The 12565-nt window shown below is 43.3% G+C and overlaps 1 protein-coding gene across 2 annotated transcripts in view; it reads left to right on the top strand.

Annotated features, from left to right (window-relative positions):
- The window catches only part of dennd2b (DENN domain containing 2B), a 489686-nt gene that overhangs the window by 27389 nt on the left and 449732 nt on the right, over window positions 1–12565 (top strand). Inside the window, exon 1 of one of the 2 annotated variants that reach the window (XM_070899956.1) lies at window positions 11551–11652. The exons of the other annotated variant lie outside the window; for it this stretch is intronic. The gene's annotated coding sequence lies outside the window, so the exon portion shown is untranslated. Of the gene's footprint in view, window positions 1–11550; window positions 11653–12565 lie in introns of those variants that run through there. 2 annotated transcript variants of the gene reach the window in all.

The raw sequence follows: 12565 nt of genomic DNA, 5'->3' as shown, positions 1-12565 counted from the left end.
TATGTTCTTATAACATTCTTGCAGTGTCAATACAAATTCATATCTTTTATCTCCAACAGGGCCTTCACACATGCAGCCCATGGACCTCACGGATGACGAATCCTCAGAGGAGATGATTCCTTCTGAGGGTGCGTCGTCACAGGCCTGATACTTACTATGCACCAGCTCAGATACTCGTACTTCGGTGAACCAGATAGACAGATCGTTAGGTTTTCACCTGGCGACTCACACTTTACAAACAAGCAAGAACAGCTGTGGAGAGTCCGGGTTGGAGAGTGCAGCCCTCTCCAAGCTCTGCTCAGCTGGACACAGATGCTGTGCAAGAGCATCTCAGCTGTCAGAGCTGGGATCTCAGCAGCCTGCCTCTACCTCTGCTGAAGCCACAGTGGTGCACCACAGAGGAGCAGTATTAGAAAGGGTAAACACATGGGTGTACGAGAAAATTAAATTTGGTGACATTTCCTTTCTTCAATAGGATCACATAAATGTTATTAGTTTTCACTATGTTCCTGTCTGGCCCATTCTTGGTTGCTGGGTAACAAGTCAACTTTTAACTTGCTTGATGTGGAATGGGAAGACATGAATTGATGGGGCCAATGGGGTGATTGCAGGTCTGCTTTGTGTCAGTAACATTGTCCTGGGGGGTGAGGTGCAGAAAGAATGGCCGTTGCAGGTGCTTCTGACACCTGTCTACTGGTGCAACCTAAGTGAACCTTGCATTAATCACGGCAGCCCTGGCATCCTGGGCAGCAATGTGAGCAACTCGTGCTGCATTGCCCTCATTACCTTCCTTCTTCTCGTCGTCTTCCTCCTTCTCCTCAGAATTGTCCACAGATGTTCTCTGCTCTGTGCCTTCTTCCTCCTGCAGGTTCAAACCTCGCTCTGCACAATGTTGTGCAGAGCGCAGCACCCTGACCATTCTGGACTCCCCAGCTGGTGCGTACAGATCTGTCCAGGCACCTGAAGTGCATCTTCAGCATGCCGATGGCTTGCTCGATCACACACCTGCTGGTCAAATGACATTCATTGCAGCACTGTTGGGCTTCTTTGGTTGGGTTTCTGACAGATGTCATCAGCCAAGTTTGAAGTGGGTATCCCTTGATTCCCAGCAGCCACCCCTTAAGTGTGCTTACCGATCCAAAGAGGTCGGGCAGCTTGGACTGCTGCAGGACAAAAGCATCTTTGCAGCTCCCCGGGAATCATGTGCACAATCTGCAGAAATATCGTTTTGTGTTTGCACAGTAGTTGCATCGAGGGAGTAGAAGCCCTTGCGCTTCACGAATGCTCCTAGTTGATCTGGGGGCATGCGGATTGCCACATGTGTGCAATCCCTGAGGCCCGGCACCTGTGGAAAGTGAGCCAGAGATGCAAACCCGAGTGCCTGTTCCTTCTGACTGGCGACATCACAGGTGAATTTCACATAATTGATGCCACTGGCAAACGAGTCATTAGTCAGCTGTCTTATGCATTTGTGGGGCGCCGACTGGAAGATCCGGCAGAGCCCTGGAAGGATCTGGAGGCAAAATAGTTGAGGGCAGTGGTCACTTTGACAGCCGCTGGTAACCCGTAATGAACAGGTCTAACAGGGAGCAAATCTTCTTCTAGGAGACTGCAGATGTCTGCCAGCACCTGGCGTGACAACTTGAAGCATTGCTGTTCTGACGTGTCAAGGAAATGCAGCCTCTGTCTATATGCCCTGTGTTGCTGGTAGTGCCCCCTGCGAGTTGCATCTCCCTGCTGCTGCCCTTTCGGCTGTACAGCTACAGGTCTTTCAACAGTATGCTGTTGCTGCTGCTGGTCATATTGCTCCTCATCTGAGGCCCAATCAAAGGCAGCCAAGGCACCCCCCATCCTGATGTGATTCAGAAAACCCCCAAAGTGTACAAAGCAAACTCTCAGTAACAGTACTGTGAACACACACTTTCCCACTAGTAGGTAAGTGAGTACTGAGAATTATTGCAGTATTTCCATTAGTTTTAATCACCCCTCTCAATTGCCATTGTGTTATCGCCCTTGATTTCAACAGCGAGTTTCAGAAAGCCTGGGAAACCCATGGATGCGACGTAAATCTTAAAACCTTGTTGAAATATCACTCAAATTGAGTGAATACCATATAATCTGCCTCTCCTGAGGGGCCTGCATGCAGTCAGCCTAAAGCGCCCAAGTTAAACGCAGAAGTCAGTGGGCTGGACCAGGCTGCCTGATGCACTCGCTTTTTTGACAGATTTAACCCCCCAGCTGTACCCAAACCCATGAGCTCCTCCAGGTTAAAATACCGCCCCCCCCCTCCCCCCACCCCACCACTGACTCCCCAAACAGAGAATCACTGACTGTTCAAACACAGAATTAGTGACTTCCGAACCAGAAATGTCTTTAACTTGTGGGAATGGGTTTCAACTCCAAATATTCGGTACCTCACTCAAGTGGCTATTTTTCATATGTGACCTTGAGATTATGCACTGGGACACTGATGTACAAATGCTTAACATGTTTGTCTGAAATTCCTCTCTCTGCTAATTTATCAGAGGCATTAACCCATTTATTTTAACTATTTGTTAACAGCACAGTCTTCCACTATTACATAGAATACACAGTACAGAAACAGAACATTCAGCCCAACTAGTTTGTGCTGGTGTTTATGCTCCACACATGTCGTCTCCCATTCCATCTACCTCATCGCAGCCTTTCAGCATATTTTTCTATTTCAATATTCGTCTAGTTTTCCTTTGAAAGCGTCTAGGTTATTTTCCTCAACCACTTCCTGTGGTAGCGAGTTCCACATTCTCAGCACTCTCTGAGTAAAGAAATTTCTCCTTATTTCCCTATTGGATTTATTAATAATTTTCTTGTATTTATGGCCCCTAGTTTTGGATTCTCCCATAAGTGGAAACATTCTCTTCATGTGTACCCTGTCCAACACACTCATCATTTTAAAGACCTCTATCAGGTCATCTCTAAGTTTTCTAAAGAAAAAAGCCCCAACCTGTTCAATCTTTCCCAACATCCGTAATCCCTCATTTCTGGTACCATCCTGGTCAATCATTTTTGCACTTTCTCCGGTGCTTCTTTGTCCTTTTACAAAATTGTGCACAGTACTCTAAGCGTGGCCTGACTGAGGTTCTGTGGAAGTTTAACAAAACTTTATTCTGTTTGAATTCTGTATGTCTAGAAATAAATCCCAGTGATTTGCTAGCATTTTTAATTGCTTTGCTGACCTGCAATGCTGTTTTTAATGATTTGTTCCCCTGTATCCCTGGATCCCTTTGCTCTTCTACCCCATTCAGTTTCTTAGTTTCTAAGGTACAGATGTTTCTACCTTTCCTACCAAAGTGTATCACTTCAGATGTATCTATGTTAAAGTTCATTTGACACTTAACTGACCAGTCTGCAAGTTTTCTAATGTTTTCTTGTATTATGTTGCATTCTTCCTCAGTGTTAGCTATACCCCCTAGTTCGGTATCATCTGCAAATTTTGATATTGAGTTCATTCTTCCTAAATCCAAATCATTAATGTAAATTTATGAATAACAGTGATCGCAGCACTGATCCTTATGGGACACCACTTTCTACTTTCCTCCAATCTGAATAACTACTCTTTATCCCTACTCTTTTTTTTTTAATAGCTAATTTGCTGTCCATTCAGCTATTTGCCCCCTGACTCCACATGCCCTAACCTTAAGCCTACCATGTGGTACCTTATCGAAGGTCTTTTGAAAATCCAAGTATATGACATCGACTGCATTACCCTTGTCTACTCTTTCCGTTACCTCTTCAAAGAATTCTATCAGTTAAGCATGACTTAGCCTTTTGGAATCCGTGCTGACTAATTATTATTATATCTTCTCTCTCTGGAAGCTCTTTTCTCACTTCTTTTAATATCAATTTCAATATTTTTCCTATCACTGATGTTAAGCGGACTGGTCGATAGTACCCAGGTTTTGTTCTATCTCCCTTTTTGTATATAGGAACAACATTAGCTGTCCGCCAGTCCTCTGGCACTATCCCCTCTTCTATGGAACCGTTTGATATATATAATTATCAAACAATGTCTCAGCTATCAACTCCCTAGTTTCCTTGAATATACGTGGGTCCATACCATCCAGACCTGAGGTTTTATTTTTCTTTCATTTTGCCAGTTTGTCAATTATTTTCTCCTTTTCTATCCCAACAGTATTAATATTCTTTTCAAACTCATCCTCTAGTGAAGTGTCTCTTTGTTATCTTCATTAGTAAAATCTGAATCGAAGGGGAGAATTTTAACCCTCATAACCGGGTGGTTTGGAGTTGGGTGGGATGTTAAAATGTTAAAAATCTGAATCCCGACTCCAAACTGCCTCCGAGCCGCCCAGTTTTAATGGAGGTGGGTTGGGAGTGGGCAACCAATCTGCTCGCAGGAGGTGGGTTGACAATTTAAATATTATAATGAAGCCCTGGTTTCCTGGTGGCTAACGGGAAGCAAGGACTGCTGAATCAAAGAGGTAAGTGCCTTTCCACTTACCTGCTTGATCCAGCTTACCTGCTTTAAAAAAGGAGACAGACAAAAAGCAGGAAACTATAGACCAGTTAGCCTAACATCTGTTGTTGGGAAAATGCTGGAGACCATTATTAAGGAAGCAGTAGCGGGACATTTGGAAAAGCATAATTCAATCAAGAAGAGTCAGCATGGTTTTATGAAAGGGAAATCATGTTTGACAAATTTACTGGAGTTCTTTGAGGATGTAAGGAGCAGGGTGGATAAGGGGGAACCAGTGGATGTGGTGTATTTTGATTTCAAGAAGGCATTCAACAAGATGCCACATTAGAGGTTGCTTCTCAAGATAAAAGTTTATGATGATGATGATGAATAAATGAGCATGGATAGGGATTGGCTAACTAACAGAAAACAGAGAGACGGGAAACACAAAATCATTGAAAATAGGTGCAGGAGTAGGCCCTTCGAGCCTGTACCACCATTCAATATGATCATGGCTGATCATGCAACTTCAGTACCCCATTCCTGCTTTCTCTCCATACCCCTTGATCCCTTTAGCTGTAAGGGCTACATCTAACTCCCTTTTGAATATATCTAACGAACTGGCCTCAACAACTTTCTGTGGTAGAGAATTCCACAGGTTCACAATTCTCTGAGTGAAGAGGTTTTTCCTCATCTCGGTCCTAAATGGCTTACCCCTTATCCTTAGACTGTGACCCCTGGTTCTGGACTTCCCCAACATCGGGAACATTCCTCCTGCATCTAACCTGTCCAATCCCGTCAGAATTTTATATGTTTCTATGAGATCCCCTCTCATTCTTCTAAATTCCAGTGAATATAAGCCTGGTCGATCCAGTCTTTCTTCTTTTGTCAGTCCTGCCATCCCGGGAATCAGTCTGGTGAACCTTCGCTGCACTCCCTCAATAGCAAGAATGTCCTTCCTCAGATTGTTCCAAGTATTCAAGGTGAGGCCTCACCAAGACTCTGTACAACTGCAGTCAGACCTCCCTGCTCCTATACTCAAATCCTCTCGCTATGAAGGCCAACCTGCCATTTGCCTTCTTCACCGCCTGCTGTACCTGCATGCCAACTTTCAATGACTGATGTACCATGACACCCAGGTCTCGTTGCACCTCCCCTTTTCCGAATCTGTCACCATTCAGGTAATATTCTGCCTTCCTGTTTTTGCCACCAAAGTGGATAACCTCACATTTAGCCACATTATACTGAACCTGCCATGCATTTGCCCACTCACCTAACCTATCCAAGTCATCCTGCAGCCTCTTAGCATCCTCCTCACAGCTCAGACTGCCACCCAGCTTAATGTCATCTTCAAACTTGGAGAAATTACATTCAATTCTTTTGTCTTAATCATTAATGTATATTGTAAATAGCTGGGGTCCCAGCACTGAACCTTGCGGTACCCCACTAGTCACTGCCTGCCATTCTGAAAAGGACCCGTTTATTCCCACTCTTTGCTTCCTGTCTGCCAACCAGTTCTCTATCCACATCAATACATTACCCCCAATACCATGTGCTTTAATTTTGCACACTAATCTCTTGTGTGGGACCTTGTCAAAAGCCTTTTGAAAGTCCAAATACACCACATCCACTGGTTCTTCCTTGTCCACTCTACTAGTTACATCCTCAAAAAATTCTAGAAGATTTGTCATGCATGATTTCCCTTTCATAAATCCATGCTGACTTGGACCGATCCTGTCACTGCTTTCCAAATGTGCTGCTATTACATCTTTAATAATTGATTCCAACATTTTCCCCATTACCGATGTCAGGCTAACCGGTCTATAATTTCCTGTTTTCTCTCCCTTTTTTAAAAAGTGGGGTTACATTAGCTACCCTCCAATCCATAGGAACTGATCCAGAGTCTATAGAATGTTGGAAAATGACCACCAATGCATCCACTATTTCTAGGGCCACTTCCTTAAGTACTCTGGGATGCAGACTATCAGGCCCTGGAGATGTATTGGCCTGGTGGATAACCAAGGAAATAAAGGAAAGTATCAAATCAAAGACCAATGCGTATAAGGTGGCCAAGGTTAGTGGGAAACTAGAGGATTGGGAAAATTTTAAGCAATAGCAAAGAGTGACTAAAAAAGCAATCAAGAAAGGGAAGATAGATTACGAAGGTAAACTTGCGCAAAACATAAAAACAGATAGTAAAAGCTTTTACAGATATATAAAACGGAAAAGAGTGACTAAAGTAAATGTTGGTCCCTTAGAAGATGAGAAGGGGGATTTAATAATGGGAAATGTGGAAATGGCAGAGACCTTAAACAATTATTTTGCTTCCGTCTTCACAGTGGAAGACACAAAAACAATGCCAAAATTTGCAGGCCACACGAATGTGGGAAGGGAGGACCTTGAGACAATCACTATCACTAGGGGGGTAGTGCTGGACAGGCTAATGGGACTCAAGGTAGACAAGTCCCCTGGTCCTGATGAAATGCATCCCAGGGTATTAAAAGAGATGGCGGAAGTTATAGCAGATGCATTCGTTATAATCTACCAAAATTCTCTGGACTCTGGGGAGGTACCAGCGGATTGGAAAGCAGCTAATGTAATACCTCTGTTTAAAAAAGGGAGCAGGCAAAAGGCAGGTAACTATAGGCCGTTAGTTTAACATCTGTAGTGGGGAAAATGCTTGAAACTATCATTTATGGAAGAACTAGCGGGACATCTAGATAGGAATAGTGCAATCAAGCAGACGCAGCATGGATTCATGAAAGGGAAATCATGTTTAACTAACTTACTGGAATTCTTTGAGGATATAACGAGCATGGTGGATAGAGGTGTACCGATGGATGTGGTATATTTAGATTTCCAAAAGGTATTCGATAAGGTGCCACACAAAAGGTTACTGCAGAAGATAAAGGTACGTGGAGTCAGTGGAAATATATTAGCATGGATAGAGAATTGGCTGGCGAACAGAAAGCAGAGAGTCGGGATAAATGGGTCCTTTTCCGGTTGGAAATCGATGGTTAGTGGTGTGCCACAGGGATCAGTGCTGGGACCACAACTGTTTACAATATACATAGATGACCTAGAAGAGGGGACAGAGTGTAGTACAACAAAATTTGCAGATGACACTAAGATTAGTGGGAAAGCGGGTTGTGTAGAGGGCTCAGAGAGGCTGCAAGGAGATTTGGATAGGTTAAGCGAATGGGCTAAGGTTTGGCAGATGGAATACAATATCGGAAAGTGTGAGGTCATCCACCTTGGGAAAAAAATCAGTAAAAGGGAATATTATTTGAATGGGGAGAAATTACAACATGCTGTGGTGCAGAGGGACCTGGGGGTCCTTGTGCATGAATCCCAAAAAGTTAGTTTGCAGGTGCAGCAGGTAATCAGGAAGGCGAATGGAATGTTGGCCTTCATTGCGAGAGGGATGGAGTACAAAAGCAGGGAGGTCTTGCTGCAACTGTACAGGGTATTGGTGAGGCTGCACCTGGACTACTGCGTGCAGTTTTGGTCACCTTACTTAAGGAAGGATATACTAGCTTTGGAGGGGGTACAGAGACGATTCACTAGGCTGATTCCGGAGATGAGGGGGTTATTTGTGTCTTCCTTAGTGAAGTCAGAACCAAAGTATTTGTTCAATTGATCTGCCGATTCTTTGTTCCCCGTTATAAATTCACCTTATTCAGACTGCAAGGGTCTTCACTAATCATTTTATCTTCACATATCTATAGAAGCTTTTGCAGTCAGATTTTATGTTCCCTGCAAGTTTACTCTCATACTCTATTTTCCACCTCCTAATTAAACCCTTTGTCCTCCTCTGCTGAATTCTAAATTTCTTCCAGTCCTCAGGTTTACTGCTTTTTCTGGCCAATTTATATGCCTCTTCCTTGGATTTAACACTATCCCTAATTTCCCTTGTTAGTCACGGTTGAGCCACCTTCCCCGTTTATTTTTACGCCAGTCAGAGATGTACAATTGTTGATGTTCATCATAATTTTCCGGTTGACAAACAGTGACTAGTGTGTGCCGCAGGGATCGGTGCTGGGTCCTCAACTATTTACAATCTATATTAATGACTTGGATGAAGGGACCGAGTGTAATGTAACCAAGTTTGCTGATGATACAAAGATGGGTGGGAAAGCAAATTGTGAGGAGGACAAAAAAAATCGGTAAAGGGATATAGACAGGCTAAGTGAGTGGGCAAAAATTTGTCAGATGGAGTATAATGTGAGGTTATCCACTTTGGCAGAAAAAATGAGAAAAGCAAATTATGATTTAAATGGAGAAAAATTGCAAAGTGCTGCAGTATAGAGAGACCTGGGGCTCCTTGTGCATGAAACACAAAAAGTTAGGATGCAGGTACAGCCAGTAATCAGGAAGGCAAATGGAATGTTGGCCTTTATTGCAAGGGGGCGAGAGTATAAAAGCAGAGAAGTCCTGCCACAACTGTACAGGGTATTGGTGAGGCCACACCTGGAGTACTGAGTACAGTTTTGGTCTCCGTATTTAAAGAAGGATATACTTGCATTGGAGGCTGTTCAGAGAAGGTTCACTAGGTTGATTCCGGAGTTCAGGGGGTTGACTTATGAAGATAGGTTGAGTAGTTTGGGCCTATACACATTGGCGTTTAGAAGAATGAGAAGTGATCTTATTGAAACATATAAGATAATGAGGGGGCTCGACAAGATATTTCTGGGCAGAGAGGATATTTCCACTCATAGAGGAACTAAAACTAGGGGACATAGTCTCAGAATAAGGGGCCGCCCATTTAAAACTGAAATGAGGAGGAATTTTTTCTCTCAGAGGGTTGTAAATCTATGAAATTCTCTGCCCCAGAGAGCTGTGGAGGCTGGGTCATTGAATATATTTAAGGCGGAGATAGACAGATTTTTGAGTGATAACGGAATAAAGAGTTATGGGGAGTGGGCAGGGAAGTGGAGCTGAGTCCATGATCAGATCAGCAGTGATCCTATTGAATGGCGGAGCAGGCTCGAGGGGCCAAATGGCCTACTCCTGCTCCTATTTCTTATGTTCTCCCACCCCTTGCGAATGGACAGCCCTCTGACCCTTCCGATCTCCTCTATGAGGCCTTCAGGCCGCCCCCTAATCCTTCTGATCTGCCCCCTGCTCTGGCCTCCAGTCTTCTCTGTGGACTCCGACTCGGATCACCCCGACCTCCGGCCTCCCGGTGTTACCCGGTTCACACTCTTCCTCTCCCTGCAGTGATCTTCCCCAACTCACGACTCCTGAGCTTCTTCCTCCCCCGCCCCCGGCCTCTCCAATACCTCCCTCCCTCCTCTCCAGTCCCCAGCTGCGGCCTGGTGTCAAATAGCTACCTGCCCATCAGGCTGGCTGCGGAGATAAAAAATATAAATCAGGACCTGCCATTTCAATTGGCAGGGTCTAAGGGAAACCCATTTTTCCGTGTTTCTCGACCTCAATTGAGACCCCACGCAATCCCTCCCCGCCTTTGAGTTAATATCAAGCCCAAGGTTCTTTTTCAATATTTCTGCTATTTCCCTGTCAATACCTGTGAGTTTATCGTGCTCATCCTTTAGTGGCCCTATTCCTAGATTAATTTTCCTTTTGTTGTAGAACACTTTAGTATTTCTTTTTATGTTCCTTGATACTTGTATTTACAGTAACTTCAGAATTACAATGCCATTTCTGATTAGTGATGTTACAGTATGTGTTGATGGACAGGATACTAAAGGCTGACAGTTTAATTGGTTTTTCTAAGTCAAATCAATATTTGAATTTTTACCATTTTTAAACAGATTGCACTCATGCAGAATCATAAAAATGGTACAACACAGAAATAGACCATCTCGTCTGCAGCAGTTTTCCTCCGCGTAAGCCATCTACTCGAATCCTACTCTTCTGCTCATTCCTTTACCCTATAATATTCCTCATTTTAAGAAAAAAAATCCAATTTCCTTCTTTAAAAGAATTCAGTAATGGTTTGTGGCAGACCACCCGTTCTGTGTAAAGAATTTGTTTCTAGATTTCACTTTTTGTGATTATCTCAGGGCTTTGCCCTCTTGTTGCTTCTGGGAAGTATTTTTCCTTTGCAAAGATGATAAAGCTTACAGAAAGTGAAGGAAGATTGCCATAATTAGCTGAACCTCTGAGCTGGAGATGGCTGGTGATAGGATTTATTAAGCAATAATTTCCAGCTTTACTACAAAGTGGCTTTAGAGACACATATAGTATTAGAGATCATGCAAGTCAGTGAGGAAGAAAACATTTCGAGGGGAGGGAATGCGCCACTCAGGCAAGCTGAATACAAAAAAGCAAACTTTACAGACCTATATTTTAAGATATAATTTAAATGCACATGGCAACCAGACAAACACAGTAATCATAAAACTATACAGTTGAGGTCATCTCTCTTGTACTATACCTGACGTGGGCGTACTTAATGTTGGCCTTAGATGCAAAATAAAATGAACGAGAGCTGTACTTCTTGATGCTGTCATCATTCACCCCAATAACCACAACCAGTAACCAATAAAACAAGGGAGCAAATAAATAGGTTATCAGATAAACTTTAATAGCAAGATGCAAAATGTCTGAAACCTAACCCACAAACCACAAATACTTTTCCCAAAGCAAAGAAAGGAACGCATTGAGCATGTTTCGGGTGGGTTGCTGGGCATGTCCGAGAATATTTCCAGCACAATAGCATTATTCATTTGACCTTATTATATTTAGACAAAGCCTGCATGTTAATAATCTAAAAAAAGAGAATTGAGGCGAGGAGATATTCTTCACCCTTTGAGAGCAGAATGCGAGTAATGCTTTACTGTTTCCATCTACACACACAAAAAGTTAACGCGATATCTCACTTCCATACTTTCAGCAGAGATTGGTTTATAAGCTCAAGTGCTTGTGCTGCTTCAGAGAGGGAGGAGGAGCACAGCTCTTGCAAAACTTTTTAATCAAAAGGCATATGCTGTTTCATGGAACCTTCCCAGAATTGCAAGTAGGGACAACAGTTGCCATGGTGACTAGCCCAGCCTGTCAGCATTCTGCAATCGTTTTAGCTGGAAGTGTGCTGTGAAGGTCATGTGAGGGAGTTGTGGGAAGCCCAGTAGGTATCAGAGTCCAAACTACTGTTAGCAGCAGTTCAGCTAATAGGGAAGCTTGTCTGGGAAATACAAACCGGAATGGAGGGGAGAGGAAGGCACTGCGCATTGCAGGTAATAAAAGGAGAACTATGTTTACTTCAGGGCTTGTGGCACGTTGCTAAAAGCTGATTTTCAGCTTTCTGGGGGGCCCCTTGTTTTCATCAGCATACTGGCATATCTAACTCTGGAAGGTGATGTCATGCTGAAACGAACAGTTGGATTCTATTAGACAAATATTGAGGGAAATTTTACATTAACTAAATGCAAATGTAACCTTATTTGGTGATTTGCTGCAGGACTGGCTTTAAAAGGTTTTAAAAAGTGATTTTTTTTTCCTGTGAAAAATGTGATTATTTTAAAACGAAATGTTCTTTTAAAAGGTTGTAAATGGATACTTGCAATTTAAAAATTCTTAATGTATGATTGCAATTTTTAATTTGATTCCGTCATACACTATTCCCAGACTGGTCTCTGAATCTTTTGATTTGAGAAGGTGATGAAGACAATTCTGGTTTTGCTGTCTCCCTCAGCTCTCCTGTTAGCATGTGGACTATCACTCAGTTCATTGATATTCTCGACCACTTTCCCTCTCTGTATCCCTGGGCTAGGACAACAGCGCACTCCCTTGCTTTCTTGCACTTTCTCTGCAGTGTGTCTTTGTCTGCTGCCAAACAATGAAGTGTGGTTGTGATTGGTTTGCTGTTGTTTTGTGTTGTGAGTGGGAGATGTTGCTGTTGGCCCTCAATGTTCCCTGTGCCCAGTAGAACACCTGGAACTAATTGAAAGCAAATGCAGCCGGGCTCTGGAGGGGTTTCTACCTCAGCTGCAGACTCACTGCAGGCTTTCCTCCCACATGGAAGGATGGAGATAGAGGCGGTCCTTTTGTCTGGACTTATCAATCTCTTGTTTCTTTACTTACCGCTGAGTATCAAGGTGCAGAAAAGGGTCAGCTCTTGCCTAGTACTCTTGACAACAAACTAGAGTT

This window comes from Pristiophorus japonicus, chromosome 14 (assembly GCF_044704955.1).
Source record: "Pristiophorus japonicus isolate sPriJap1 chromosome 14, sPriJap1.hap1, whole genome shotgun sequence".
Taxonomy (NCBI): domain Eukaryota; kingdom Metazoa; phylum Chordata; class Chondrichthyes; family Pristiophoridae; genus Pristiophorus; species Pristiophorus japonicus.
Note: the sequence above shows the minus strand (reverse complement) of the source record. Positions and strands in the feature narration are given on the sequence as shown.